We start from the raw sequence: 16,322 nt of genomic DNA, 5'->3' as shown, positions 1-16,322 counted from the left end.
GTGGACCCTAGCTCAGGAATCATTTCAGCCTGCACAGTTAGAAAGATTGTATTGCTTGTGTGTTTGCTACTGCTGACTTTAAGGAGCTGCACATTAATGCTGTGTAGCCCACTGTGTCGGTTTCCACTGCTTTTATTTATTTGTTTATTATTTGTTTTTAAGTGGAAGAGAATGCAGAAAAGAGTTGGAGAAATGTTGCTTGATCTTGACCTAGCATAGTGATGGGTCTCTTCCTATATACTTGTCAAGGGGAAGGGGAGGCGACAAAGACTGGACAAAAGTAGAAACAGTTATAGTGAACGTTAGCCAAATAAACTGGCAAAACACTTGTGCTAAAATCCTTGAGACAGAATGCAAAGTAGGAGCAGTAACACATGGAGCTGCAGGTCACGTCTGAAAACGGACGTGAGCAGCGGAGCGGACGTCTTTGGCAGACACCAAAGTGAGAGCAGTTGTGGCTGAAGGAACATATAGATGAGCAGCAGCTTTGTCTGTCAGTCTAACAAGTCATTTCGTTAAAGTCTGGAGTTGCAGTGTTGAAAAATGAAATAAATGAATCATAATTTATCTGTGGCTGCAGGATTTAAGCTGACTTTTGTAAGTCTACAATTCCATGTTTTTCAGGTGATCTGTTTGTTGGCTTTGGCCCAAGCAGGAGTTCAGATGTTGGTCTTGTTCAGTCAAAGCCTGGGATCTGTTTGGAAATGTGGTTAGGAGTGGATCACTTGTGAAGCTGTGAGCTGGTCTGGGTGAGAGGCTGGAAGAGCCGACTGTCAGGGTACCTCGATAGGGATGAGAGGTGGACAGGTCTGAACACAGCTTGGAAAGCTCTTAAAAGTCAGGATGAACAGTGAGGTTGGTGTTGGAAGGGTTGGTAAAATTTAATTCAATAAATGTTACTCTTTGTAATTTAAATTTCTCTTCTCCTTTCTCTTTCATCCTGTGTACAGATTAAAACGTATCCTCCCACCTCTCCCCTTCACCTCCCCTGCCCCCGATACCTGAGCATTATGTTAAAATAGAGAATTTGCATGACCAATCCCCCAAAAGCTAAGCTGGGATGAAATTGTTTAGAGGACGTGGGATACATTGGTAGTATTCCCTGCCCCCCCCCCCCGCCTTCCCTTTCCATCTGTCATCCAAATCCTTTGGTTTTGTTTTTCCCTTTCACTCTTGTTTTTTCTTTCATTGCTTTTGGTCAACTTCTTCAGTTTTGTCTCGAACCCCTGAAACAATTACACAGAAAGCAAAGCAGCGATGCTCAGACTAAAGCCTAACTTTTCAACGCTGTGTTAAAACGAGGTTTGAAATGAGGCGATGGGAGCTTATGCATCCCTAATGAGAAGCAAAGCTAAGGGAGCATGACAAATGTATTGATGATAAACCTCAACCCTGATTAAACATCTGTTGAAGCTCAACTTAATAAATTACAGTAGATTATTGCTGCCTGAGTTGCAGTTACGGGGTGTTTCCAGGGGCCTGGAGGAGTCACATCCCAAAGAGTTGTGGGAACAGTAATGCTAAGCCTGACACCCTGCCTGTTGTCCTGGGCCTGCCGTGCGGGCAAGTGAAAAAGTCCTTGGCCTTCTTGGAAAGCAAAGGAGCTCGTTCCATTTAAAAAGTGATCCAGAATCTTTTAAAGGTGCCTTAATGGAGGGGATGAGAGATGATATGTAAAACTTGTTTCCTTTTGGATCAAAGAGGATCTGAACAGCTCCTGAAGGCAGCCAGAAGGCTCCAGTTTTCCTAGGGCAACAAAATACTTAGCTCAGTATGAACTTGAGCTTGTTTGCACACAAAATCCTGTTTTACAGGTTGGAGAAGAGTACAACAGGATAGCAATCACGATGTGGTTCAGTGAAACTGTGATTTATAACTGTTGCTAACAGCCCTGGGGCATGGGTTATTTGTTGGCCTCCACAGCGTACACACTTTCTCACTGTGGGAAACCTGCCTGGGTATTTCTCGAATACGGTGTTTTGACTTTCCTTGCTTCACTTGTGCCCTACTTATTCTTCCTTGTCCGGCAGGTCAAAGTTTTGGGTTTTTTTTCTTTGTAATGAATACAGTAGTTTTCCATCTTTTCCATGTAGGGATCCTCATTTTCATATTCTTTGAGCAATGTGGAAAGATATTTCCATGAGAAAATAGGATTCTCAGGCTGAGAATTAACTGCCAAAAGTTTGTCTAAAGCGTGTCATTAGTACAGATGAAACACCCGATAAGCGCTCCAAATGCGAACCTCTTGGCAGCAAGCTAGCACAAAGAGCTCTCTGGACAAGCTTGTGCCAGGCGTTTAAGCCCATGCAAGAGACTGCGCTCCAAGGAACGACATTCAAAGTAGAAGCCTTGGGTGCTATAAAATAGGCAAGCTAATCTGGTAACTTTATTCCTCAAGCCAGGACGTAGTTTCGTGGCCACTTAAAAAATAAGAGAACAAAAGTAAACCCGTCTTCTGCAAGTCCTGAGCTCGCTCTGGGTCCGAGGCATCCCGGGCTGGGGCTCTGGCTGCAGCGCAGCGGTGCTCAGCCTCCCGCCGGGGCGCTGCAGAATAGCAGCTGGCGTAATCAGAGGGTTGAGGCTGTTGACTTGTATTTCCTTTGTCTGGTTCCCCTCAGCACAAACCTGCCAAAGCTCAGATGGGAGGTGATTGAATTTCTGTAATTGATATTTTATTCTATGTCAATAGAAATGTTACTTCATAAAGTGCTTTGGGATTTTCGGGGAGAAAAGTCTTTTGTATAATAAGATTATCATTAAGGCTGATTAATTATGGTTGAACACATTCCAGAATCCAGGATGAAGGCTCTAGAAACTACAGGCTTGAATTGGCCGTAATTTTACAGATCTTCATAGAAGTGCTGATTTTTAATTGATGTAATACAGAAGTTAATACAACTGCCCACATTTTATTTTTCTTTGTAGCAATAAGATTTTAACTTTTACTTTGGTTTCACAGGGTGCACTGATTTGCCATGCCAGGCAAATGCGCTGCTGCTAGTTCCTGGCAAGGAAACGAGGTCATTTGTACCTCTTAAGCCTGGTAGAAAAATGAGCCAATTCAGTGAATTGTAACCTTTCTCTTTACAATGAAGAAAAAAGGGAAGGGGGGGGGAAAAGACTACTTTTGATTTGCTTTACATGAAAATATGCACATTACAGATAATGGCAAAAAGTGCCGAATAAAGTTTTGAATGGAAGCATATTTTTTTGTAAATCAGTAGTAGAGTAATAGTCCATACTAAAATTGTTAATATAATCACAGTCTCTATGTTACCATGCAACTTTCCACAGAGTAATTTGTCCAACACTGCTTTTGTTGTCCTTGAATCAATATAAAAACAGAGTAAGAGAGAGCAGAAGACCTAGAGTTCCTGTTGGGTATTTCACGTATTTCACCTGAATAAAGCAGTGTAGTGTCCTGCCTATCTCAGCAGGAGAGGCTTGCACCGAGTCTGAAACTAGCACGGATGAGACGACCATGTCATTATGGAGTTCTCCCATCTTTACTCATGCAAAATAGATGCTACTCTGCAATACAGTAGTTCCTATGGGACTGTTAAACCCTTCAATTACTTTGGCCACAACTGCTGTATTTTGGGCCGTGCATGAGAATCAGAATTTGTCCCTGTTTAGTGCATCATATTTTACATATACATTATTTAACGATGTGGTTTCTCTTCTGTATAATACTATTTTGGTATGAATCTGTGTAGGAGCTCACCTGTCCCTTTCCATGTGCCAATGGATACCTTTAAAAGCAGTTTTTAAGAGCTGTGAAAGTAAATCCAGTGCTTTTCTCCTTGTGGGAGAGACCTTTGAAACCTGAAAACTTGCAGTGTTAGCTGCTGCAGGGCAGCGTGGAGGCCAGGCCAGTTCTTTGAAAGACTTGAAGATTTGCTTGGAAAGACTAATTCAAATCTTCTAAGGGCACGATTTCTTTAGAAATACACTCGCTGCTCAGTACAGATGGATCTGCATGGTAGAACACTGTGCTCTTTTTACTACTTCTTGTATGAAATGCTGTTATGGCAGTAAGTTCTTTGCATAGGGTCTCTCCTCTGCATGCTCTTACGTTTTTTCTGTAATATTGCATGTTCTGTTTTCATTGGACCATGACTTCTGCAGGGATTCAATTTTTGCAGTGCTAGTGATGTTCTGCCAGTGTTTTAGCAGGGGATTCCCACAAGAATTTCCCTGCCTCGCCTGTGCCAGCAAAAAGCTGCGTGCGTCGGAGGTGCAGGTACTGTGTTTATGCCCTTTGGGGAGGGGGCAGCGGGGGTGGGACAGCAAGGGCGCCCAGTTAGTCCATTTGTGAAACACTCCTGCTCTGTAAGGAGCCCTGCCTGGGGGGGAGCAGCCCTGTCGCCAGCCCCGAGCAGGAGGACCACTGGAGCAGTCTGCGCTCAGCCTTGCTCCTGCTGTGAGGCCTTGGCAACACTTTTTTTTTCTTTTCTTTTTTTTTTTTTTTTTCTTTTTTCAAGCATTCTCTGTTTGGACTGTGAACAAAGACTGCTTTTAGTGTGTATTTGTACAGTGCCCTGCGCAGTGAGCTCTGCTTTCCTTTGGAATTGTTAGATGCTTTTGCAGAAATAATAAAATTAATACTAGATGCTGGTCAAACAGGCTGCTACCAAAGTGCTCCGACCAAGAGCAAGAAGAACCAACGTGCCAGGGCCCGGGTCTGCGCATAGCCGCAGGTAGTCCCGGCTTCCGAAAAGACTGTGAAATCCAAATAAACACAAAAGACGGGATGCATAGGTGCCATGCGTATACATATGTAGCCAGCACGCAGCTAACCGCAGAGATTCCCATCCTCGCTCTTTGCTGCCTCTGCCTTGCCCCGCTCCCCCCGTGCCCCCTCCCCAGTCCCCACCTGGTAAGTGTGTCTGAGGTCCCCGGAGAGGGGCCCTGGGCCCCCGCTGCAGCACGAGCTCCGCCAGCGCAGAGCCGGGCCGGGGGCGGCTGGGGGATGTTGGCAGGGAAATGCTCCGTGGATGCGGCAGGACGGCCGGTGGGCAGTGCTGCGCGGAGAGGAGTAAAGCTGAGGTGGCTTTAGGAAAGGCAGCCTCCAGTGGGGCTGTCTCCTACCAGTTTGCCCCAGGGGCTGCTCTGGGCAGGACCGTGGATTAAGTGCTCTGCTTCTTATGTGTCAAAATAAGTAAAAGTGACCGAACCTTTTTTAGCTGGTCTCTACTGCTGGACTTTTTTCCTAATAGGAGGATGACTTCAGGGCGTCACAACCTGTGTTGCACAAGGTGCTCCTCTCTTGCACCATCCGCTGTGGAAGCGGAGACCGAAGTTGTTGAAATAAAATTGTTCGTTGAAGTGTTACTTGTGAATAAGTACTTATTCCTGTTGCTCTTAAAATGGACACAGTAATTTTTTGTGGTTAACTTTATGTAGCAGCAGCAAATTACCTCTTTGTACGTACATAGTCATTAAAGGTAATGGTTGTTGAGGTAGATCCATATAGATATGTGTATGTGGAGACTTGGCCTGGCTCGGGCTCTCGTTGAAGCTGCTCAGTGTTAAGAACGATTCCCTGCACACAACTGTGTTTCTCCTTGTACAAAGGCTATCTTTGTGCTCTTGTGCGAAGTCACGGTCTATTTAAAACCCTGTGTTTTAATAACGAGTTCCGCTGGACCCTGGAGGAAGTGAGTCCATGGGGTTTTGTCCTGATAAAGCCAAATTGGAAAATGCAAAGTCAACTGTAAATAAATATGCAAGTCATTTTATTGCTGCTGCTTTCCAGTTTTGTTCCTCTTTTCCATCATTTGAGGAGAAGTTATAAAGCTCACATGAGTGACTTCGTTAGTGTTCGGGATCTCGTGAAAGTGCTGGTTACCTTCAAAGTGTGTGCTGAGCAAGTAGATCAAAGAAGAAAGGAAAAAAGGCACTTCACACCTTTGGTACTCATTGCTGATACATTTTGTTTAATTGTACTGCCAGGGAGGTAATGCAGCTGCCACACTTTCACTGTTTCTCGCTGCTCTTCTCCTGACTGTCTTAGGCTTGGCTTTCTCAGGAGGGCACTGGGGCAACACGCAGTCTGCAGCTTGAAATCTGTAGTAAGCAGGTTTGCAATTATCAGCGTTGCCTGTAAGTATAATCTGCGACTAACTGTTAGTGCAATGAAATATAGTGCATTTACTGAACATGTGGTATAAAATGGATTTATCAAAGATGTCTTTGAATGACTCATTTGCCTAGTTTTATTGCAATTTTTTTTTTTTTTTAGTTTCATAAGAAAGAAGTAGCAAATTAAGTAGCTGAAGTTATTTGGGAACGTAACCTTCTCTTGATATCAGTCACATCCTAAAAATAACTTAAGCTTAAACTTCTCTTTTTTTTTTTCTTTCCTGGAATCTTAAGGGGAAGTATCTGAAATAAATTGCAGAAATCCATATGTCCAGGGCAATATTTGTTTGGTTTGTTTAAGTCGAATACAGAATTGGCCCCTGGAGATGATTTGGGAAATTTGGTTGTATGTGCATACTGTAACTATTGACTACTGCCGTCAGCATTAAATAGCTTAATCTTCCTCTATGCAGGAGATGCCGCAAGCGTGGAAGGCTTGGTTTCAACCTTCAAAGCCCGAGTTATCCTTTAAAAATCCTAGCCCCTGTCGCGTTTAGCGGTGGCCGCCTGAGCACTGGCTCGGCCGGCCGCCGGGCAGGGAGCAGGACGGGGCCTCTCTCGGCAAGGCCCGCGGTGGCAGGGCCGGCATGCCGCACGCTGACCGGCGGCGAGCGCCCGCTCCCCCAAAACAGTCCCGACCCGTTGCTCCTGCCCCCCGCCCCAAACGCGTGGACGTTGGTCCTGGAGGGCTGTAACCTGCTGAGCTCTCGCAGGAGCGTGTTTTGGCAGCAGAGCTGCCTGACAGCACAGCTAGTCCCATTTTCTCAGAATTTATTCAGTTTGCAAAAATTAGCTTGCAACTCAGCAGTGACGCAACCCATCACGGGCTTAATCCCACCATGGAAACTCCCGGTTCCCCGGGAACAGCTGTGTTTTAAACTTGCAAATGTCACGGTAGAAATTGCAGATTCAAAGGAAAAAAAAAAAAAAAAAGATAAATGCTGTTTAATAAAGATTTTTTTCATTAATATTTAAAACCTGCCTTAGTTTCTAGGACAGCATCTGGAAGCCTTTTTGGTTCATATGAGGAATTTCACTGCTGTTGGCCATTAGAACAGATGGGTTTTAAAATGGTGAAAACTTACAGAGGGGGTTGAAAAGTAACCTTATTAAAATCGCTTCGGTTTCTTTTGTAGTGACTTTGGACTAGGTCAGAATATGTGGAAAAACTATACGGTTCATGAAAAGGCATTGTGATTGTCTAGCTACCCACACAGTCAGCTCTGAGCAGGAGAAAATGGTAAAAATACATGTTGCAAACCACAGATTGTCCCTGTACAGAGCGGATCCTTCTGTAAATCCCCACTTTCCTGTGCCGGTGTATCATCTCGCTCGTGGTCGTTTTGCAGTAACGCGTTCACAAGGTGTGCTTGTGTAGCTCGGAGACAAGATGACAATTGTAGATTTTTTGTTTGTTATTTAAATGTTTTTACAGCCTTCCAAAATCTGTCTTTAGCGGAGCGTTACCATATGGCTTGAATGAGTCTCTTTGTGTCCTGTGGGGATTTCTGGTGAATTTTGCTACGTGAAACTACCGATGCTGTTAATACTTAGCGAATCGAGTGTCTGTAGCAAATATTAGTGTTGCAGTTTCGCGGGCTGACAATGCTCGTCTTTGTTTCACTCACAGGTGAATGTAGCTGTCAGTGTTAAATAAGTATCAGGTATCTCCTCACTGCCTGCTTTGCTGTGTACTTGATTTGAAGTGTTAATTTATGCTTAACAATGGCCTCTTCTTTTTAATTATGTCTCTTTTTTCTTCTGGCAAGAGGTTATCAATAATCTAAAAGCTACCAGCAACTGGCAGATTAATTCTTCATTTCTTTGAGTGTGAACAATTGTAATAAAAAGCTTCAAGAAGATTACAAAAGGTCACATAGTAATAAATAGCCATCCACTTGTCGTTTTTTGTTACCCTTATTCTATCTCAATGAAAGAAAGTGTTAAAAAAAAAGTCTGTTTTTTTTCTTTTTTTCCCCCCCTCAGCTTTGCACATCTGATATCTTGCCTCGTTACTAGGAAACGGCGTATGATATGTATGTTACTTTCCTCCAGCTCAGGGGTATTAGCCACTTAATCACTGCGATGTATGCTTGGACGAGTCGATGGCGATGTAGCTGTTGCAGGGTCGAAAGCGGTAATGCCGTACTTGTCCAGGGACTCCTTGAAGAAGCCTCCTGGCTGCCATTGCTGGGAATGTTTGGCTATGTATGAGGTATATATACATATACACACACACACACACACACACACACACACACACACACATATGTGTGCATATGTATGGATAGTGTGTGTGTATATTATATAGTGTGCGTGTATATGTACATGTATATAATTGTGCATGTGTATGGATAATGTGTGTGTATATTTTATATAGTGTGCGTGTATATGTATACACATGACTAAAAACATATATACACATACATGTATGACTATAAATATACATATATACACACACACATCTGTACATTTGATTAGCAGCAGAAGTCAGAGTATATACGTTATTCCAGCAATTCCTTGGTCTTCTGCTGCATCCCGGTGGTCTGCTGCTGGTCCCTGCCCGCCAGCCACCTCTTACAGAGAGCCGTGGCAGAGCTGCGCGGCTCCGTGCTGAGCGCCCCGAGCGTGCCGAGCTGCCCCGGCGGCATCGCTCTTTGCTCCCGTTTCCTGAGGAAGCGCGGCTTGTGCCGTCGTGTCCTCTGCCCCTCGTTGTGCTGGAGGCCGCTGGCGCGTTTCAAGCTAGTTTGATAAAGGAGTTAAGGTCTCCAGAATATTTTTCCCCCCCAATTTTCCAAAACGTCCCAGCCGGATGACCTGGCCCCCACTGCCTCGGGCTCGCTGGTGCTGCCAGCCTGGCGCCGGGGCCGGGGCCGGCCTGCAGGCCCCGATGGGAAACGCGTGGGCCCTGGTAGGGCACGAGCTGCGCGCCGAGCTGTCACGCGGGGCACTGCCGCATGCCCCCAGCGAGCAGAGCTCCTCCTTTGCCCTTTGGCTTCTCTGGCTCCCAGCTCTTGGGGTTTTCAGGCCGTTCTGGCCCTCCCGCACTGTTTGTTCGGGGCGGCTGGCGTTTCGGGGCGTTCTGCTGCGTTCGCGTTGGCAGACCCAGCGCCGCGCCGAGATCTTCCTGGGGCTCGCTGGGAGAGCGGGGTGTTGCCTGGAGGGACGCTTTGCCGTTAGCCATCGCAAAGCCGTAAGGACGGGGGCAGCTGCGGGAGCAGGGGGAGCGCTGAGAGCCGCGTGCTGTGCAATTTGGGTACCGTGTGATCAGCACGGCTCGTTTTTACGGTGATGTCACGAAGCGATCAGGAGCCGCGTGCTGTCTGTGCTGCTCCGCTCCGCTCCCCGCCTGGCACCGAGCCGCCCAGGTGCTGCCGGGCCCAGCCGTGTTTGGCTGCGGGCGGTGTGGGGGGGGCTCGGCAGCGCCTGCCCCCTCGGCCGGGCTGCCTCTGCCCTGCCCTTTGCCATCGCTGTCCTCGCAGCCCACCTTCAAGGGGTGGCTTATATAAAAAATACAATGTTAGTTTGTCTTCTCCTTCCCCCTCTGTTTTTTCTCTGGCCCCCGTGGCTGGGAGGTATCCGCCACCTTTCTGGGGGCCCTATGACCCTGGTAGCGTCTCCTCGTCCCCTACGTGCAGCCGGGGCACGAGGAGGGAGCTGAGGAGCGAAGACAGCTGCTCCCTGTGCGGACAAATCTGAAATAGTCTGCTGCATAACGCAGGTCTGCTGATGTCCTCGAAGGAGAGGTCAAGGAGCCGGGAGGTCTGGTGTGCTGCGGCGGGGCTCTGCATTGGACAACTTCTAGTAAAAAAAAGAAACTGTAAGAATACCCATGTGTTCAGAGAGAGTGCATCGGTGCTTTCAAGCATGCAAAGTTTAGGTATGTTATTTTAATAATAGTTAATGGCAAACTGACGTCTGTAAAAGTTGCTCTTCTTTTATGGCGACTATTGGAAAGCGAGGGTTGCGCTTCGGTTAGAAGCACTGCATTAATGTCATTACGTATAGTGTCTGTGTTGTATGTGGATGTTGCAACTCATTTTCTTTTCTCCTTTTTCTCACAATGATAATTGGAGCCTTTACAGCTGTGTTTAGTGCAGACTGTGTACATGAGCACAGCTTTGGCCCAGTGTGCCTAGCATCATTGCCTCAAAATATTTTTAAGTTTTAGTGCCTTGAACAATGCTTTAGAACCACGTCATTTATTAGCTGTTCTTGCTGGGACTTTGGTGCCAGGCTGCAGTCTACCGTGGATTATTTTGGTTGACTTTTAGCGGGTGTTCGGCAAGACGCGGGGTGGGCGAGCGCAGCTTCAGTGCTGCCAGCACAGCCCCTGCCATAGGAGCAGCCAGTGTAGCAGTGTCACAGCACTGGCTTTTCCCGCTTTGCTTTTGATTATTGCTTTTTCTAGGTTCTCCTAACAAAAGCAAAATCACTGAGGTGATATATTTCAAAATATGCATTATAATTGCCAGTAGCAAAAATGCTACCCTGCATTTTAATAAGACGATGCTCCTTATCATGCTTTCCTGAAACTAGTCATCCTTACTACAGTCTTAGCTCTGCAACAGGTTCATCCTTGTCAACCAATTTTTAATCAAAATTTCAACATTAATTCCCATCTGTGCTAATTTCAATATGTAAATAAAGTTCTTTTCCAGTTCTTCAACTTCTTTTTGGAGTGCCCGTATGCAGCCCTCATTTCATGCCCTTTGCCTCCTGGAGAAGTTTAGCTTTTTTTTTTTTTTTTTTTTTTTTTTTTTTTTTTTTTTTTTTTTTTTTTTTTAAACAGGTTTGCATGCACTCCTTACTTTCATTTTGAAAAAATTAATGCAACTAAGCACAGGTGGAATTCTAGCAGTGATAGTAAAATGCCTGTTGTGCTCCAGCCCTCTCCTGCTGTAGAGCACCCACTCCTCCGTCCTTTAAAGCGGCTCCATTTAGTAGCAGCATTTGTCATCCGGGAGCCCCCTCCCCTTCCCACATTTATTTCCATGGAAACCCTTCGAAGGCATTCTGCAGCCTGAAAACTACTTTTGCTCTTTCATCATGCAAGCTGGCATTGTCAAGGGCTGAGTGTATTCCTACAGCTCTGAATGAATATATATTTAAAACAAAAAAAAAAAGCTGAATCTGGATGGGCAGTTATTACTTGGGAGGCCCGAAAGCAGGGAAGAACGGGCAACCTTCAAGTGACCTAGTGTCTGCACACTGCTTAGTAAGGAGAAACAGTCGTGCTTCATTAATTGATTAGCGTGGCGGGAGGGGGCTCGCGGCAGTACCGCTCCGTGGAGGGGATGTGGCAGTTTTCTGCAGCGGCGCGGGGGGTGCCGGGCAGATGGCTGGCCGGGCTGCGCTGGTGAGCGGCTGGTAAGCGCTCGTGCTGGGATCTGTTGCAAATCTTGCTTTCTCATGGAGTCTTTAATGTCTTTTCAGGTATCATTTAGAAAATGGTGTCTTAACAGATGCCTGCTCTTTGGATATGTTATGCGTTTTGTCTTTTATTGGTGTGGAAGTGGGCATATTTAGGGGCATTTAACAGTGTGTGTTCGGTGCGAGCAATTTGAAATCTGGTGGTATAGCGTTTGCTGTGTTTCCTGCCGTAATGAGCAGGATTGATTTTATGATCTCGACAGTGCATGCTTTCTGAAATCCGCATTTGTGCAGCATTTGCGTGTAGATGTTGAGAGGATTTTATTATATTTGAGCAGGCTAAGGCTGTTTGCTGTGTCTGATAAGAGCAGCATGTGGAACTAGTAGTACTTGGTAAAAGAAAAGCAATTGCTTGCCAGCAGTATCTGCAAATTGGGAGGAATGAAATGATTTTGTAAGTAATTATTTTTAAATATTCTGAGAGCAGAAACATCTGTCTAATACAACAGTTGTCAGAAACATTTCAAACAGTATCATTTTGTATGATAAGTTAATCTGACAGCTTATTGTTTTTAATTTTCTGCTCGTTTCTGTTTTCATGTTATCTGAGGACATGAATTGCAGTGCAATCATAGTATTGATGAAAATATTTTAGAGATGATGCTTGATCAAAGAATTGCATTGCCATTTGATTGGCTTGTGACAGGCTGGCAGGATTTTTGTTTTTCCTTGTATTATTTGGCTGGGGAGGCATAAAAATGTAGCTTTCTTCTAAATGTGTCTGAAGTACATAATGGCTGTGAAGTCACCATGACAACATGGGGACCTGGATCAGATTTTCCCTCCACCCCTTTTCTGTTTTGTTGTTTTCTAAATATTTGTCATTTATGTATTCTGAAATGCTTGAAGGAATATCTTACAGCTCCTGTTGGTACTATGCTTTTAACAATATTCAGCTTTTAAGGTAAATTGTGTGTAGAGTTTTACTGATTAAACACTGTTCGGTATATATAATGTGTATAAAAATATAATGTGCTATAGAACAAAGCTGGGATCCAAACAAGGACATTGACACCTATAGTACGAGTTAGGTGTTTACATTTCCTGGGAGTCCAGTGTTGCAGCCCTGGAAACTTCTGCCGAGCTCCTGCGTGGTCCTGGAGGCTGCTGTGTTACAGCGGCGTTGCCACGTGGGACATGGGCCGTCTGGGGACTGCCGAAAGTTATATGTGAGTGAATGCGTAAGAGCACGTCTGTGCAGACGAGGCTGGACTCTGGCATGAGCTAAGGGATGGGGGAAGAAAGAAGGCCAGTCGTGGCCGAGAAACAAAGCGCTCTTCCACCCTTCTTTTCTCAGGGTACCTTCGAATGCACCTACCACGTGTGAACAGGGGCAGGCTGCTCACAAGACAGCTGTGATAGCTCTTCTTTCCCCATCTTTGGGGCTGACTGCAGGTCCAGGGTGGGCGAAATTCATGTTCAGTTCCCTCCCCTGTGTCAGGCTGTTCAAATGTCACCATTCGGTTTTTTCCAGTCTGCCGTAGGTTAGTCTGCAGAGGTCACTTCAAGCTCCTCTGAGGTGATGGCTCCATTCGGAAGGGAATGAAAGACTGGCCGTGTTAGAGAGGGTGTGCAAGGAAAAGCAGTGCCTGTAGCTAAGTGCCTGAGAGGCTTCCTTGGGAGAGTGGTGGTGGGAGACCATCTGGAGCCTGATCCCCACTCCCATGGTTGTTGGCACGTGCATTGGCTGAGACAGATGCTTCCTTTGAGGTTAATGTTTCGAGGTGACCAAGCTCACTCATGAATCTTCTGGGGAGTATTTCCTCTGAGGAGCTGACAGCTTTTCTGGAGGTCTTTCCCTAGTGCTTTCCTCTGCCTCCTCTTAGCAGGGTTTCTGGGATGGGAGCAGAGGTGTTTGTTTCGTGTTTGTAAGAGCAATCCGTGTAGTTTATAGCGGAGTGAGTGGAATGACGTGTGGTAAGTGCTGCAAGTGTAGGAGATGTTCTCTGGAGATGGCGTAGGTGACCTTTCAATGTCATCATAAGAGGGTGATTAAACATTTTTAAGATATCAGACTTATGTAGTAGGGGGTTCCCCCTCAAATTTAGATAAATTGAAGTAAAATCATTGTAGTTGTCGCTTGTGCTTTATGCTATGTAAATCTTGAGGAGAAGGATAGTATCTTTGACATCTTCCAAGAACATAGGGGCTTGCCTGCTCTTGTGTCAGAGTTGCAAGAATGTTTCAGTATTAAGTCAATTAAAAAGCAAATACAACATGACAGAGGCTCTTGTCTACGTCCTATTACCGTATCTGCCTGACGTGAGAAAATGAAGAGCCAGAGGTTTTCCTCTTCACTCCCATCAAACTGATGTTTTTACTTGCTGCCATGCGAAGTAATAATATAATGAGTTCTTTTTTTTTTTAACTCGGAAAAGTGATGAGTTCTATCTAACACGTAGGCTAAAGCTCCAAATAATGTTTAACAGGAATTATCCAGAGCTTTGTAGAACTGGACCCTTTTCTTTGATGTAGAAGAACCACGTGTCTGTGTGACACAGCCTATTTCCCTTTCTCCTTAACAGTACTTAGACTATGATTTCAACTGCAGCAACTGTGCAGAAAAGCCAGTGCATTGGAAATTCATCTTCAGTATCTGAGAACAGTTTTTATTTGAGCCAGAGGCTCAAAACAGTGAGATAAATCAGTGATGAGAACAACAAGAGCAGGAGTCTAATGGAGTTAGGTTGTGCAGATTTCTGTGGTTTCATACTGCGCTTTCAAGAAACTTAAAACTAGAAACCTACCTTCAATGCCAGAGGCAAAAATTTGAAAGTCATGAATTTGGGAATAGAAAAGAAAAAGACCAGACCAGAAGTAGATCTAAGCTGCTCCGATCGCTCCCTTTGGGTCTTACCTACTCTGTGTACCTAGAAATACTGGAGTTAGACGTGGTAATCATGCCAACTAAATCCTTTGCCGAGCCAAGAGGGTCACTGTTTTGCCTTTGGGAATAAATTACTCCCTTCTGTTCCCAGGGTGGGAGCCAGGTTTGGTACTGTAAGGAAATCCCAACCAATCCTCCCTCACCGAGGTGTAGCCTGGGAATAGCAGGGTGGTTTGAAGTGTGCGTGTGTGTGTGTGTGTGTGATGTGGTAGGCTTTTTTCTTTTTTTTTTTTTTTTTAGGAAGGCAGAGTGAAACCTCTTGCTTGTTGCTGTGAGGCAACGTGCTCGTGCAAATGCTATGTGAAATCCCTGTAGACGTATGAGTGTCCAGTGGGCATGGGACAGATAGGGCTGAAACATACTTGTCATTGCAGGATTCTTGGTACTTAAGGGTCCTGGAGATTGAAATTATGCTTTTTACTCTATCTGATGTTAGCAGTAGTGCTTTAACAGCCCACCGATATTCACCCTAAATCAAGGCAATCCCTCCCCTGCCCCCTATTCATTTTGTCCCTTTTGAAGTGGGATAAGGAAAATTTGGTTTCAGTCTTCTCAGGTCCAGAACAGAACCCGTCTTCATTTGCAGTATCTTACTTGGAGCAGCCTGGTATTTGAGGTTGGCACGGGCTTGTAGTGTTATCTTCTTCTTGCTCTTTCCCTAGTACGTGAGGGGTGCTGGTTTACAGACTGCCCCGAGGAACCTTTGTGTAATTATCCTTGTCCTAGGTCCAAAAATTCTCTCCAGGTTATAGGACGCCTTCCACTGTCTCCCCCCTCCCCTCCACCAAAAAAGAATTCGTAATTCAGTGTTAAAATTGAGTTCTGTTTTTCTAGAACTATTGTTCTGTGCTTGGGTTTTTTGCCCCAACCCCCCACCCCCCGAAAAATATTTTTATACTTACATGTTCCACCGGAAAGTCAAAATAGGACATTTTCACTTAAAATGGGATCAGTTGAAGTTTCATTTCCACTAAAAATGTGAATATAGCAATTAAAAAAGCCCTTGCCACAAAAATAATAGTAAGGTCTGGAGAAAATGCTTCACTGCTTATCAAAACCAACTTGGTTTTAACTTGGGTTAAATGTATCAAATGACTATTGAAATTTCATGGTCTGAGGAAGCCAGATGATGAAATTGTGGTTATTTTGTTTGCAATGATGAATTTGTTTAAAAAAAAAAATCAGTATTTTGATGTGTTTTTCAATACTGCCCATTCCCAGTGAAAGCATTTTGTTGCAGAGCAAGAGGTATTTTTCTGTATTTTTCTTTTCCGTGCTCTTAGGCAAAAGTAATTGATACACAGTGCCTCTGCAGCTGGCCAGTTGTGTGGCTGTAAATCATACCATTTCCCAGGGTTCTGCAGAGCACGGGGCTTGTCCAAATTGCTGTGCTATAGGTTGTACCATGGTAGGAAGCATTTCAGAGTCCAGTTCCACGCTCTGCTTACCGTGGTCTCGCTGGCTTCCACCAAAAGTGCAGCCTGCTTTCGCATCACTTCCCTGCACGTGGGATGAGTTGGATCAATGCAGAGCTGCATCAATTTATTGCCCTGACAAACACCTAACATCCAAGAATAATTTAGTGTGTGTGTGGTTGAGGGAGCAGGGCAGGATGACTCCTTATGTTAGACTAGTTAGACCAAGTTAAGTGTCGTATAAAGGCGCGTGTGTAGTCCCATGATCTGTATCTTGCCCCTGTGTTAAATTCTGCCTTCTAACACAGTATTTACCATTTCTTTCTGCTGCTGAATGGCCTGGTGTTGTTAAAATGTCGCATTTTGGAAATGTTCCTATGAAAAGCAGAATGAATGGCAGTTGCCATTAAGTGTAGTATGTAAGTAGCTATGGCACACAGAGG

At 45.0% G+C, this 16,322-nt stretch overlaps 1 protein-coding gene across 5 annotated transcripts in view; it reads left to right on the top strand.

The window, feature by feature from the left end:
* FGD3 (FYVE, RhoGEF and PH domain containing 3) overlaps positions 1–16,322 on the top strand; it is a 116,682-nt gene that overhangs the window by 20,771 nt on the left and 79,589 nt on the right. The window contains exon 1 of one of the 5 annotated variants that reach the window (XM_026102832.2): positions 11,217–11,362. The exons of the other annotated variants lie outside the window; for them this stretch is intronic. The gene's annotated coding sequence lies outside the window, so the exon portion shown is untranslated. Of the gene's footprint in view, positions 1–11,216; positions 11,363–16,322 lie in introns of those variants that run through there. 5 annotated transcript variants of the gene reach the window in all.

Source organism: Dromaius novaehollandiae, chromosome 12 (genome assembly GCF_036370855.1).
Source record: "Dromaius novaehollandiae isolate bDroNov1 chromosome 12, bDroNov1.hap1, whole genome shotgun sequence".
In the NCBI taxonomy this organism is placed as follows: Eukaryota; Metazoa; Chordata; class Aves; order Casuariiformes; family Dromaiidae; genus Dromaius; species Dromaius novaehollandiae.
Note: the sequence above shows the minus strand (reverse complement) of the source record. Positions and strands in the feature narration are given on the sequence as shown.